The sequence below is a fragment of the Atractosteus spatula genome, chromosome 8, assembly GCF_055471065.1.
Source record: "Atractosteus spatula isolate fAtrSpa1 chromosome 8, fAtrSpa1.hap1, whole genome shotgun sequence".
NCBI lineage: Eukaryota > Metazoa > Chordata > Actinopteri > Semionotiformes > Lepisosteidae > Atractosteus > Atractosteus spatula.
In genome coordinates this window covers 38,150,835-38,164,405 of record NC_142713.1, presented here as the reverse complement: position 1 = coordinate 38,164,405, position 13,571 = coordinate 38,150,835, and the positions used below count along the sequence as shown (strand labels likewise).

At 42.1% G+C, this 13,571-nt stretch overlaps 9 non-coding genes across 9 annotated transcripts; all 9 read right to left on the bottom strand.

The window, feature by feature from the left end:
• Positions 1 to 4,317: 4,317 nt before the first annotated feature.
• trnac-gca (transfer RNA cysteine (anticodon GCA)) lies at positions 4,318 to 4,389 on the bottom strand. Its single transcript has one exon. It is a non-coding gene; the product is annotated as a tRNA-Cys (tRNA).
• Positions 4,390 to 5,393: 1,004 nt separating this feature from the next.
• trnac-gca (transfer RNA cysteine (anticodon GCA)) lies at positions 5,394 to 5,465 on the bottom strand. Its single transcript has one exon. It is a non-coding gene; the product is annotated as a tRNA-Cys (tRNA).
• Positions 5,466 to 6,422: 957 nt separating this feature from the next.
• On the bottom strand, positions 6,423 to 6,494 carry trnac-gca (transfer RNA cysteine (anticodon GCA)). Its single transcript has one exon. It is a non-coding gene; the product is annotated as a tRNA-Cys (tRNA).
• A 1,004-nt stretch (positions 6,495 to 7,498) lies between these two features.
• On the bottom strand, positions 7,499 to 7,570 carry trnac-gca (transfer RNA cysteine (anticodon GCA)). The gene has a single exon. It is a non-coding gene; the product is annotated as a tRNA-Cys (tRNA).
• Positions 7,571 to 8,574: 1,004 nt separating this feature from the next.
• Positions 8,575 to 8,646, bottom strand: trnac-gca (transfer RNA cysteine (anticodon GCA)). Its single transcript has one exon. It is a non-coding gene; the product is annotated as a tRNA-Cys (tRNA).
• A 957-nt stretch (positions 8,647 to 9,603) lies between these two features.
• trnac-gca (transfer RNA cysteine (anticodon GCA)) lies at positions 9,604 to 9,675 on the bottom strand. The gene has a single exon. It is a non-coding gene; the product is annotated as a tRNA-Cys (tRNA).
• Positions 9,676 to 10,679: 1,004 nt separating this feature from the next.
• On the bottom strand, positions 10,680 to 10,751 carry trnac-gca (transfer RNA cysteine (anticodon GCA)). Its single transcript has one exon. It is a non-coding gene; the product is annotated as a tRNA-Cys (tRNA).
• A 957-nt stretch (positions 10,752 to 11,708) lies between these two features.
• Positions 11,709 to 11,780, bottom strand: trnac-gca (transfer RNA cysteine (anticodon GCA)). Its single transcript has one exon. It is a non-coding gene; the product is annotated as a tRNA-Cys (tRNA).
• Positions 11,781 to 12,784: 1,004 nt separating this feature from the next.
• trnac-gca (transfer RNA cysteine (anticodon GCA)) lies at positions 12,785 to 12,856 on the bottom strand. The gene has a single exon. It is a non-coding gene; the product is annotated as a tRNA-Cys (tRNA).
• Between the last annotated feature and the right edge of the window lie 715 nt (positions 12,857 to 13,571).

The window sequence follows — 13,571 nt, the reverse complement described above, 5'->3', positions numbered from 1 at the left end:
ATCTACTGAACTGAACTGCTCCGTCTGAGAGCGCAAGGTACTCCAGAGGGTGGTGAAACTGGCTCAAAACACTACCGGGTGCGTGCTACCGAACATCAAGGATGTCTATTCTGTTAGATGCCTCAAGAAGGCCAGGTCTATCCTCAGGGACCCCAGTCACCCTAACCACAACTTGTTCTCTCTACTACCTTCCGGAAAACGATAACGAAGTATACAGACCAAGACCACCAGGTTTCGTAACAGCTTCTTCCCGCAGGCAATAAGACTGCTAAACACCCAACCACAGCAGAAAGCTACAATTACCCAAACGGCCGCTGGCGAATAGGAAACCTACTTGAACAGGTAGGTTGTACGGGCTCACGCTTGTCACTTTGCACACTCAGGACACATACAGTATGAACAGCGCTAAATACCGCCTATCCTACCATATCTCCTTGTGTTATTTTCGCACAATCTGTAAATTGTATTGTTATTGGAATTGTATAATTTATTGCATCCTAATCTTAACCTAATCCCTTTAAACTTCTATCCTTCTACTCTTCTATCCCACTTAACGAGATAAAGCATTACATTGCCGACAACACCGCTGTATACTGTACTGTTCATGCATTGATAAATAAACCTTGACTAATTGATTGAAACACCATAATACTAATTATACCTGTAAGTTTGAAACCTAGAAAATCTTGAATGCATTACTGTTCATTTAAAGAAAGTTTCACAAGCATTTTTAAAAAGTTGAGCTATTTGGTTCAATTCGTGTTTCAGTATTATTTAGGACAGCTTGTTAATTCTCCAAATATAATGTAACACCAAAAATGTGACGTATGAAAAAAAAAGACTTCTGGAATTCCAAATAAACTAGAGTTATACTACAGTACAGTACATTTCTCATTTATAATGGTAATTGTCTATTAATTGAATCATGTTATAAATGCATTAGATTGGATATCGTTAAAGTTTTACCTCCTCCTGTAAAGGGACTGCTTATACAGATTAAGGGAACAGGGAAATTGACCCTGTACAGGAACCAATAAATGGATATACTAAACCTACACAACAAGACTAAATCATCAATCAAAGTTCAGGAACAGACCAAAATCAGAAACCAGGAAGTCAATCCAAAGAAATAAAAGGAAAATAGAAGTAATCTGGAGAAAAAAAACAAGAAATCAAGACCAAAAGGGTGAACAAGTACTGAAATAAAACAGAAGCAGGATAAGCAGTTAAAGTCCTGGAAAAAATAGGTAAGAGGTGTGAGCCTGGTCAGTACCTGGATGGGAGACTCCTGAGAAAAACTAAGGTTGCTGCTGGAAGAGGTGTTAGTGAGGCCAGCAGGGGGCTCTCACCCTGCGGTCCATGTGGGTCCTAATGCCCCAGTATAGTGACGGGGACACTATACTGTAAACAGGTGCCGTCCTTCGGATGAGATGTAAAACTGAGGTCCTGACTCTCTGTGGTCATTAAAAATCCCAGGGTGTTTCTTGAAAAGAGTAGGGGTGTAACCCTGGTGTCCTGGCCAAATTTCCCATGCCTCCTAATAATCCCCCTCTATGAATTGGCTACATTACTTTGTTCTCCTCCCCCACTCCGACGGCAGGCGGAGCGACGCGCCGGGTAGAGTATCTCTCGGTCCCAATTAATGGCAACGTCAGCTCAAAGATTTGGTTCAAACCACCAAATGGAGATGGGCGTGCCAAGAAGCGGACCCTGCTGATGCGGGATTAACGCTAGGATGAAGAAGAGTCTAGTGCTCTAACCAGATATATATGAGATGGGATAGTGAACACAGTTTATATAGAGCTGAGGAAGGGAGGTGTGGAGCCCAGGGTACCAGACAGTGTTAATGCTATTCTGTATTTCTGAGATAATTGCCAAGGCTCATTAATATACAGCTGTTTTAGCTCCAGACGATCAGATGATTTATTCTTCTCCTTCTAACACCATAAAGAGAATAAGCATAAAGTATACACAGAAAAATGTATGGCTGGGTATTTGACGATGATCTATAAACCATAAATCAACAGCTAGGTTTGGATGAGGTAACTGTTTGTGGGGCTCAGGCATTAGGGCGGTGGACAGAATCTAACACTCAAAATGACTTTTTTATCATTACAAGAATGAGTATTTCCATGGAAACAGCCCTCCTTTCTGTAGCTGATCCTCTCTTCTGAGCTTCTGCTATTGTCCACTACTCTGATTGGCCTTGACATCTCCTCTAACTTTAACAGTCAGCCATGTCCTTCCCTTGCTTATCTGAATGTTTCATGTACTGATCACAGCCGGTTTCTTCCTGCCTATCAATCTTCCAGGATATGTCCTTGAACCTTTTATCCTCACCCCTCTTGTTCTTTCTTTTCTTTTCATAATACATAGATTAACATCATTCCAGAGAGCTCACTATATAGTACCTTCTGTTCATTGCAGTTGATTCCTCCTCTGATCTATGGGTTTTGTAATGGCTCAAACACTCTTCCACCTTTTCCTGTAGGAAGGACATTTGGTGTCACCTTTGATCTCACTTTTACATTTTGTGAAAATTCCTCTGCATGGGTTTCCTGCAATTTCTTTGCAAAGTATACAAATTTACCATGTCCTCTCTACTGAAGATCTTATGCTCTCTAGGCTTGATTACTGTAAATTAATTCTTGCAGAGATTCATACCTCACATCTGTGTTCTTTGCAGCTTAACCAGAAAAGCATTACTTCACCAGTGACTTATTTTACACTCTCCTCTGGCACTTACCTTCATCGTTGATCACCTGTACCTCTTTTCTTCAGTCTCTGAAGGTCTATAGTCCCTGCTTGAGTGCTACAAAGCCAGAAAAAGAATAGTGTTTGCAAAGCATGCATTGCACTGCCTGCTTCAGTTTTATTTTAACAGGCCATCTATGCACCTGGGGAAATATTTCACAAACACGGGTTAAAACAACACAGAGAGTTTCTCATAATTCAAGAAGCATGTTGGTTTGATGAACAGACCAAAACTTCACTGCACTATAAAAACTGTGTTTTTAAAATATTTGCTCAATACTGCAGCAAAACATAAAACTAATTTATAATAGATACATTTACATTTTCTGAATATTTTATGTTCAACTATTTCTCTGTCTAACTGGTATTCACTGTGCATATAATGAGAAATAAACACCCAAATTAATGCAGGCATGCAGAAAGACAAGTACAAATCTACAAGGAAACCCTGAATTATGGCAAAGTAATAGTCAAGCTTATATAAGAAAGATAATCTCTTTTATTCTTTTTTAGAAAAGGATCTCCATTATTTAACCTTTCTCAAATTTGAAATACCCCCACATAAAAGCAGCCTAATCTGTAAGTGGTCTGATTGGTACCTATTCAATCGGGCTCAGGGCAAGCAATAGTATTAAGGATAACTGTGTGCAGAGTGGCTTTTCACGCTGATCTTGGAGCATGTCCCACAAGGATGGCTACGTGTGAAACCCCGCCTTGCAGGTAAATCAGGGATGGTCATAGAAGAAAATAACCAGGGATGGCGGGAAAAAACACATTTAACAAAAAAGTATCAAAAATATTATAAAACAACCCACTCACAAACATAGAAAAGACTTCCTCCCCACCAATAGTGTCTGGTTTAAATTCCCTTGACTCCACTCCCAGCTCACCTTGAATGACAGGCTGCCTCCATTTAAGCCAATGGAAGGCCCAGCTGTGTAACCCGACACAAAATGGAGGTAAAACAATACAGCACAGCCTATGTATATTGATAGCAAAGAAAAATGCGAGCCTTGAGCAACAAAGGACAACCTCAAGAGAGGTCATGGGACGAAAGCCTGTACTGCCATCATCACGCTAAGCTTTGTCAAGTTGCAAGGGTTCTATCGGTTTCATTTGTTCTTTCAGAAGCATTTCACATTCTCAGCGTGACAACAGTATCTGAATTCGACTATCATATATAGAGCAGATTCCCCAAAACTGAAAAAAGTTTTTTATTGGGGGAATTTTGAGAAAGACACATTTTGTGTTTAAAAGTGAAATTCTCCTTAAATTTGCTCATGATTTGAATCAAAACCCTGTGAGTGTACTCCAAGACACAGTGGGTAGGAATCTAGTAAAATATCTGTACACATTAGAAGAATCAAATTAACGCTGAAATGCAATGAAAATGTCACCGCAATTACCATGGAAGTTCTTTGGCATTGTAGGTGGCAGAACCACAATCCAGCACCAGCTGTACTTTTTGATTTTGCAAGCCTACGGTTCATGTTAGAACATATCAACGGGGAACTCCAGTGGGTTGCAAATAGATCTCGTAAAAGCCACTTTGGGGAAGTGGAAAGGGGGCACCCGGATTTGAACCAGGGTCCTCTTGATCTGCAGTCAAATGCTCTACCACTGAGCTATACCCCCACATGAGCCCAGATGACTCTCTAAGCGGTCTGATTGGTAACTTTTTAAACAGGCTCAAGGCAAGCAATAGTAATAAGGATAACTTTGTGCAGAGTGGCTTTTCACAATGATTTTGGAGCTTGTCCCACAAGGATGGCTACATGTGAAACCCAACCTTGCGGGTAAATCAGGGATGGTCATAGAAAAAAATAACCAGGGATGGCAGGAAAAAACACATTTGAGAAAAAAGTTTCCAGAATATGATAAAACAACCCCCTCACACACAGAGACAAGACTTCCTCCTTGCCAATAGTGTCTGGTTTAAATTCCCTTGACTCCACCCCCAGCTCACCTTGAATGACAGGCTACCTCCATTTAAGCCGTTGGAAGGCCCAGCTGTGTAACCCGACACAAAATGGAGGTAAAACAATCCAGCACAGCCTATGTATCTTGATAGTTAAAGAAAAATATGAGCCTTGAGCAACAGAGGACAACCTCAAGAGAGGTCATGGGATGAAGGCCTGTACTGCCATTGTCACGCTAAGCTTTGTCAAGTTGCAAGGGTCCTATCGGTTTCATTTGTTCTTTCAGAAGCATTTTACATTCTCAGCGTGACCACAGTATCTGAATTCGACTATCATACATAGAGCAGATTCCCCAAAACCGAAAAAGTTTTTTATTGGGGGAATTTTGGGAAAGACACATTTTGTGTTTAAAAGTGAAATTCTCCTTAAATTTGCTCATGATTTGAATCAAAACCCTGTGAGTGTACTCCAAGACACAGTGGGTAGGAATCTAGTAAAATATCTGTACACATTAGAAGAATCAAATTAACGCTGAAATGAAATGAAAATGTCACCGCAATTACCATGGAAGTTCTTTGGCATTGTAGGTGGCAGAACCACAATCCAGAACCAGCTGTACTTTTTGATTTTGCAAGCCTACGGTTCATGTTAGAACATATCAACGGGGAACTCCAGTGGGTTGCAAATAGATCTCGTAAAAGCCACTTTGGGGAAGTGGAAAGGGGGCACCCGGATTTGAACCGGGGACCTCTTGATCTGCAGTCAAATGCTCTACCACTGAGCTATACCCCAACATGAGCCCAGATGACTCTCTAAGCGGTCTGATTGGTAACTTTTCAAACAGGCTCAAGGCAAGCAATAGTAATAAGGATAACTTTGTGCAGAGTGGCTTTTCACAATGATTTTGGAGCATGTCCCACAAGGATGGCTACGTGTGAAACCCCACCTTGCGGGTAAATCAGGGATGGTCATAGAAAAAAGAATATGATAAAACAACCCCCTCACACACAGAGACAAGACTTCCTCCTCGCCAATAGTGTCTGGTTTAAATTCCCTTGACTCCACCCCCAGCTCACCTTGAATGACAGGCTACCTCCATTTAAGCCGTTGGAAGGCCCAGCTGTGTAACCCGACACAAAATGGAGGTAAAACAATCCAGCACAGCCTATGTATCTTGATAGTTAAAGAAAAATACGAGCCTTGAGCAACAGAGGACAACCTCAAGAGAGGTCATGGGATGAAGGCCTGTACTGCCATTGTCACGCTAAGCTTTGTCAAGTTGCAAGGGTCCTATCGGTTTCATTTGTTCTTTCAGAAGCATTTCACATTCTCAGCGTGACCACAGTATCTGAATTCGACTATCATACATAGAGCAGATTCCCCAAAACCGAAAAAGTTTTTTATTGGGGGAATTTTGAGAAAGACACATTTTGTGTTTAAAAGTGAAATTCTCCTTAAATTTGGTCATGATTTGAATCAAAACCCTGTGAGTGTACGCCAAGACACAGTGGGTAGGAATCTAGTAAAATATCTGTACACATTAGAAGAATCAAATTAACGCTGAAATGAAATGAAAATGTCACCGCAATTACCATAGAAGTTCTTTGGCATTGTAGGTGGCAGAACCACAATCCAGCACCAGCTGTACTTTTTGATTTTGCAAGCCTACGGTTCATGTTACAACATATCAACGGGGAACTTCAGTGGGTTGCAAATAGATCTCGTAAAAGCCACTTTGGGGAAGTGGAAAGGGGGCACCCGGGTTTGAACCGGGGACCTCTTGATCTGCAGTCAAATGCTCTACCACTGATCTATACCCCCACATGAGCCCAGATGACTCTCTAAGCGGTCTGATTGGTAACTTTTCAAACAGGCTCAAGGCAAGCAATAGTAATAAGGATAACTTTGTGCAGAGTGGCTTTTCACAATGATTTTGGAGCATGTCCCACAAGGATGGCTACGTGTGAAACCCCACCTTGCGGGTAAATCAGGGATGGTCATAGAAAAAAATAATCAGGGATGGCAGGAAAAAACACATTTGAGAAAAAAGTTTCCAGAATATGATAAAACAACCCTCTCACACACAGAGACAAGACTTCCTCCTCGCCAATAGTGTCTGGTTTAAATTCCCTTGACTCCACCCCCAGCTCACCTTGAATGATAGGCTACCTCCATTGAAGCCGTTGGAAGGCCCAGCTGTATAAACCGACACAAAATGGAGGTAAAAGAATCCAGCACAGCCTATGTATCTTGATAGCTAAAGAAAAATGCGAGCCTTGAGCAACAGAGGACAACCTCAAGAGAGGTCATGGGATGAAGGCCTATACTGCCATTGTCACGCTAAGCTTTGTCAAGTTGCAAGGGTCCTATCGGTTTCATTTGTTCTTTCAGAAGCATTTCACATTCTCAGCGTGACCACAGTATCTGAATTCGACTATCATACATAGAGCAGATTCCCCAAAACCGAAAAAGTTTTTTATTGAGGGAATTTTGAGAAAGACACATTTTGTGTTTAAAAGTGAAATTCTCCTTAAATTTGCTCATGATTTGAATCAAAACCCTGTGAGTGTACTCCAAGACACAGTGGGTAGGAATCTAGTAAAATATCTGTACACATTAGAAGAATCAAATTAACGCTGAAATGAAATGAAAATGTCACCGCAATTACCATGGAAGTTCTTTGGCATTGTAGGTGGCAGAACCACAATCCAGCACCAGCTGTACTTTTTGATTTTGCAAGCCTACGGTTCATGTTAGAACATATCAACGGGGAACTCCAGTGGGTTGCAAATAGATCTCGTAAAAGCCACTTTGGGGAAGTGGAAAGGGGGCACCCGGATTTGAACCAGGGTCCTCTTGATCTGCAGTCAAATGCTCTACCACTGAGCTATACCCCAACATGAGCCCAGATGACTCTCTAAGCGGTCTGATTGGTAACTTTTCAAACAGGCTCAAGGCAAGCAATAGTAATAAGGATAACTTTGTGCAGAGTGGCTTTTCACAATGATTTTGGAGCTTGTCCCACAAGGATGGCTACGTGTGAAACCCAACCTTGCGGGTAAATCAGGGATGGTCATAGAAAAAAATAACCAGGGATGGCAGGAAAAAACACATTTGAGAAAAAAGTTTCCAGAATATGATAAAACAACCCCCTCACACACAGAGACAAGACTTCCTCCTCGCCAATAGTGTCTGGTTTAAATTCCCTTGACTCCACCCCCAGCTCACCTTGAATGACAGGCTACCTCCATTTAAGCCGTTGGAAGGCCCAGCTGTGTAACCCGACACAAAATGGAGGTAAAACAATCCAGCACAGCCTATGTATCTTGATAGTTAAAGAAAAATACGAGCCTTGAGCAACAGAGGACAACCTCAAGAGAGGTCATGGGATGAAGGCCTGTACTGCCATTGTCACGCTAAGCTTTGTCAAGTTGCAAGGGTCCTATCGGTTTCATTTGTTCTTTCAGAAGCATTTCACATTCTCAGCGTGACCACAGTATCTGAATTCGACTATCATACATAGAGCAGATTCCCCAAAACCGAAAAAGTTTTTTATTGGGGGAATTTTGAGAAAGACACATTTTGTGTTTAAAAGTGAAATTCTCCTTAAATTTGCTCATGATTTGAATCAAAACCCTGTGAGTGTACTCCAAGACACAGTGGGTAGGAATCTAGTAAAATATCTGTACACATTAGAAGAATCAAATTAACACTGAAATTAAATGAAAATGTTACTGCAATTACCATGGAAGTTCTTTGGCATTGTAGGTGGCAGAACCACAATCCAGCACCAGCTGTACTTTTTGATTTTGCAAGCCTACGGTTCATGTTAGAACATATCAACGGGGAACTCCAGTGGGTTGCAAATAGATCTCGTAAAAGCCACTTTGGGGAAGTGGAAAGGGGGCACCCGGATTTGAACCGGGGACCTCTTGATCTGCAGTCAAATGCTCTACCACTGAGCTATACCCCCACATGAGCCCAGATGACTCTCTAAGCGGTCTGATTGGTAACTTTTCAAACAGGCTCAAGGCAAGCAATAGTAATAAGGATAACTTTGTGCAGAGTGGCTTTTCACAATGATTTTGGAGCATGTCCCACAAGGATGGCTACGTGTGAAACCCCACCTTGCGGGTAAATCAGGGATGGTCATAGAAAAAAGAATATGATAAAACAACCCCCTCACACACAGAGACAAGACTTCCTCCTCGCCAATAGTGTCTGGTTTAAATTCCCTTGACTCCACCCCCAGCTCACCTTGAATGACAGGCTACCTCCATTTAAGCCGTTGGAAGGCCCAGCTGTGTAACCCGACACAAAATGGAGGTAAAACAATCCAGCACAGCCTATGTATCTTGATAGTTAAAGAAAAATGCGAGCCTTGAGCAACAGAGGACAACCTCAAGAGAGGTCATGGGATGAAGGCCTGTACTGCCATTGTCACGCTAAGCTTTGTCAAGTTGCAAGGGTCCTATCGGTTTCATTTGTTCTTTCAGAAGCATTTCACATTCTCAGCGTGACCACAGTATCTGAATTCGACTATCATACATAGAGCAGATTCCCCAAAACCGAAAAAGTTTTTTATTGGGGGAATTTTGAGAAAGACACATTTTGTGTTTAAAAGTGAAATTCTCCTTAAATTTGCTCATGATTTGAATCAAAACCCTGTGAGTGTACTCCAAGACACAGTGGGTAGGAATCTAGTAAAATATCTGTACACATTAGAAGAATCAAATTAACGCTGAAATGAAATGAAAATGTCACCGCAATTACCATGGAAGTTCTTTGGCATTGTAGGTGGCAGAACCACAATCCAGCACCAGCTGTACTTTTTGATTTTGCAAGCCTACGGTTCATGTTAGAACATATCAACGGGGAACTCCAGTGGGTTGCAAATAGATCTCGTAAAAGCCACTTTGGGGAAGTGGAAAGGGGGCACCCGGATTTGAACCAGGGTCCTCTTGATCTGCAGTCAAATGCTCTACCACTGAGCTATACCCCAACATGAGCCCAGATGACTCTCTAAGCGGTCTGATTGGTAACTTTTCAAACAGGCTCAAGGCAAGCAATAGTAATAAGGATAACTTTGTGCAGAGTGGCTTTTCACAATGATTTTGGAGCTTGTCCCACAAGGATGGCTACGTGTGAAACCCAACCTTGCGGGTAAATCAGGGATGGTCATAGAAAAAAATAACCAGGGATGGCAGGAAAAAACACATTTGAGAAAAAAGTTTCCAGAATATGATAAAACAACCCCCTCACACACAGAGACAAGACTTCCTCCTCGCCAATAGTGTCTGGTTTAAATTCCCTTGACTCCACCCCCAGCTCACCTTGAATGACAGGCTACCTCCATTTAAGCCGTTGGAAGGCCCAGCTGTGTAACCCGACACAAAATGGAGGTAAAACAATCCAGCACAGCCTATGTATCTTGATAGTTAAAGAAAAATACGAGCCTTGAGCAACAGAGGACAACCTCAAGAGAGGTCATGGGATGAAGGCCTGTACTGCCATTGTCACGCTAAGCTTTGTCAAGTTGCAAGGGTCCTATCGGTTTCATTTGTTCTTTCAGAAGCATTTCACATTCTCAGCGTGACCACAGTATCTGAATTCGACTATCATACATAGAGCAGATTCCCCAAAACCGAAAAAGTTTTTTATTGGGGGAATTTTGAGAAAGACACATTTTGTGTTTAAAAGTGAAATTCTCCTTAAATTTGCTCATGATTTGAATCAAAACCCTGTGAGTGTACTCCAAGACACAGTGGGTAGGAATATAGTAAAATATCTGTACACATTAGAAGAATCAAATTAACACTGAAATTAAATGAAAATGTTACTGCAATTACCATGGAAGTTCTTTGGCATTGTAGGTGGCAGAACCACAATCCAGCACCAGCTGTACTTTTTGATTTTGCAAGCCTACGGTTCATGTTAGAACATATCAACGGGGAACTCCAGTGGGTTGCAAATAGATCTCGTAAAAGCCACTTTGGGGAAGTGGAAAGGGGGCACCCGGATTTGAACCGGGGACCTCTTGATCTGCAGTCAAATGCTCTACCACTGAGCTATACCCCCACATGAGCCCGGATGACTCTCTAAGCGGTCTGATTGGTAACTTTTCAAACAGGCTCAAGGCAAGCAATAGTAATAAGGATAACTTTGTGCAGAGTGGCTTTTCACAATGATTTTGGAGCATGTCCCACAAGGATGGCTACGTGTGAAACCCCACCTTGCGGGTAAATCAGGGATGGTCATAGAAAAAAGAATATGATAAAACAACCCCCTCACACACAGAGACAAGACTTCCTCCTCGCCAATAGTGTCTGGTTTAAATTCCCTTGACTCCACCCCCAGCTCACCTTGAATGACAGGCTACCTCCATTGAAGCCGTTGGAAGGCCCAGCTGTATAACCCGACACAAAATGGAGGTAAAAGAATCCAGCACAGCCTATGTATCTTGATAGCTAAAGAAAAATGCGAGCCTTGAGCAACAGAGGACAACCTCAAGAGAGGTCATGGGATGAAGGCCTGTACTGCCATTGTCACGCTAAGCTTTGTCAAGTTGCAAGGGTCCTATCGGTTTCATTTGTTCTTTCAGAAGCATTTTACATTCTCAGCGTGACCACAGTATCTGAATTCGACTATCATACATAGAGCAGATTCCCCAAAACCGAAAAAGTTTTTTATTGGGGGAATTTTGAGAAAGACACATTTTGTGTTTAAAAGTGAAATTCTCCTTAAATTTGCTCATGATTTGAATCAAAACCCTGTGAGTGTACTCCAAGACACAGTGGGTAGGAATCTAGTAAAATATCTGTACACATTAGAAGAATCAAATTAACGCTGAAATGAAATGAAAATGTCACCGCAATTACCATGGAAGTTCTTTGGCATTGTAGGTGGCAGAACCACAATCCAGCACCAGCTGTACTTTTTGATTTTGCAAGCCTACGGTTCATGTTAGAACATATCAACGGGGAACTCCAGTGGGTTGCAAATAGATCTCGTAAAAGCCACTTTGGGGAAGTGGAAAGGGGGCACCCGGATTTGAACCAGGGACCTCTTGATCTGCAGTCAAATGCTCTACCACTGAGCTATACCCCCACATGAGCCCAGATGACTCTCTAAGCGGTCTGATTGGTAACTTTTCAAACAGGCTCAAGGCAAGCAATAGTAATAAGGATAACTTTGTGCAGAGTGGCTTTTCACAATGATTTTGGAGCTTGTCCCACAAGGATGGCTACGTGTGAAACCCAACCTTGCGGGTAAATCAGGGATGGTCATAGAAAAAAATAACCAGGGATGGCAGGAAAAAACACATTTGAGAAAAAAGTTTCCAGAATATGATAAAACAACCCTCTCACACACAGAGACAAGACTTCCTCCTCGCCAATAGTGTCTGGTTTAAATTCCCTTGACTCCACCCCCAGCTCACCTTGAATGACAGGCTACCTCCATTTAAGCCGTTGGAAGGCCCAGCTGTGTAACCCGACACAAAATGGAGGTAAAACAATCCAGCACAGCCTATGTATCTTGATAGTTAAAGAAAAATACGAGCCTTGAGCAACAGAGGACAACCTCAAGAGAGGTCATGGGATGAAGGCCTGTACTGCCATTGTCACGCTAAGCTTTGTCAAGTTGCAAGGGTCCTATCGGTTTCATTTGTTCTTTCAGAAGCATTTCACATTCTCAGCGTGACCACAGTATCTGAATTCGACTATCATACATAGAGCAGATTCCCCAAAACCGAAAAAGTTTTTTATTGGGGGAATTTTGAGAAAGACACATTTTGTGTTTAAAAGTGAAATTCTCCTTAAATTTGCTCATGATTTGAATCAAAACCCTGTGAGTGTACTCCAAGACACAGTGGGTAGGAATCTAGTAAAATATCTGTACACATTAGAAGAATCAAATTAACACTGAAATTAAATGAAAATGTTACTGCAATTACCATGGAAGTTCTTTGGCATTGTAGGTGGCAGAACCACAATCCAGCACCAGCTGTACTTTTTGATTTTGCAAGCCTACGGTTCATGTTAGAACATATCAACGGGGAACTCCAGTGGGTTGCAAATAGATCTCGTAAAAGCCACTTTGGGGAAGTGGAAAGGGGGCACCCGGATTTGAACCGGGGACCTCTTGATCTGCAGTCAAATGCTCTACCACTGAGCTATACCCCCACATGAGCCCAGATGACTCTCTAAGCGGTCTGATTGGTAACTTTTCAAACAGGCTCAAGGCAAGCAATAGTAATAAGGATAACTTTGTGCAGAGTGGCTTTTCACAATGATTTTGGAGCATGTCCCACAAGGATGGCTACGTGTGAAACCCCACCTTGCGGGTAAATCAGGGATGGTCATAGAAAAAAGAATATGATAAAACAACCCCCTCACACACAGAGACAAGACTTCCTCCTCGCCAATAGTGTCTGGTTTAAATTCCCTTGACTCCACCCCCAGCTCACCTTGAATGACAGGCTACCTCCATTTAAGCCGTTGGAAGGCCCAGCTGTGTAACCCGACACAAAATGGAGGTAAAACAATCCAGCACAGCCTATGTATCTTGATAGTTAAAGAAAAATGCGAGCCTTGAGCAACAGAGGACAACCTCAAGAGAGGTCATGGGATGAAGGCCTGTACTGCCATTGTCACGCTAAGCTTTGTCAAGTTGCAAGGGTCCTATCGGTTTCATTTGTTCTTTCAGAAGCATTTCACATTCTCAGCGTGACCACAGTATCTGAATTCGACTATCATACATAGAGCAGATTCCCCAAAACCGAAAAAGTTTTTTATTGGGGGAATTTTGAGAAAGACACATTTTGTGTTTAAAAGTGAAATTCTCCTTAAATTTGCTCATGATTTGAATCAAAACCCTGTGAGTGTACTCCAAGACACA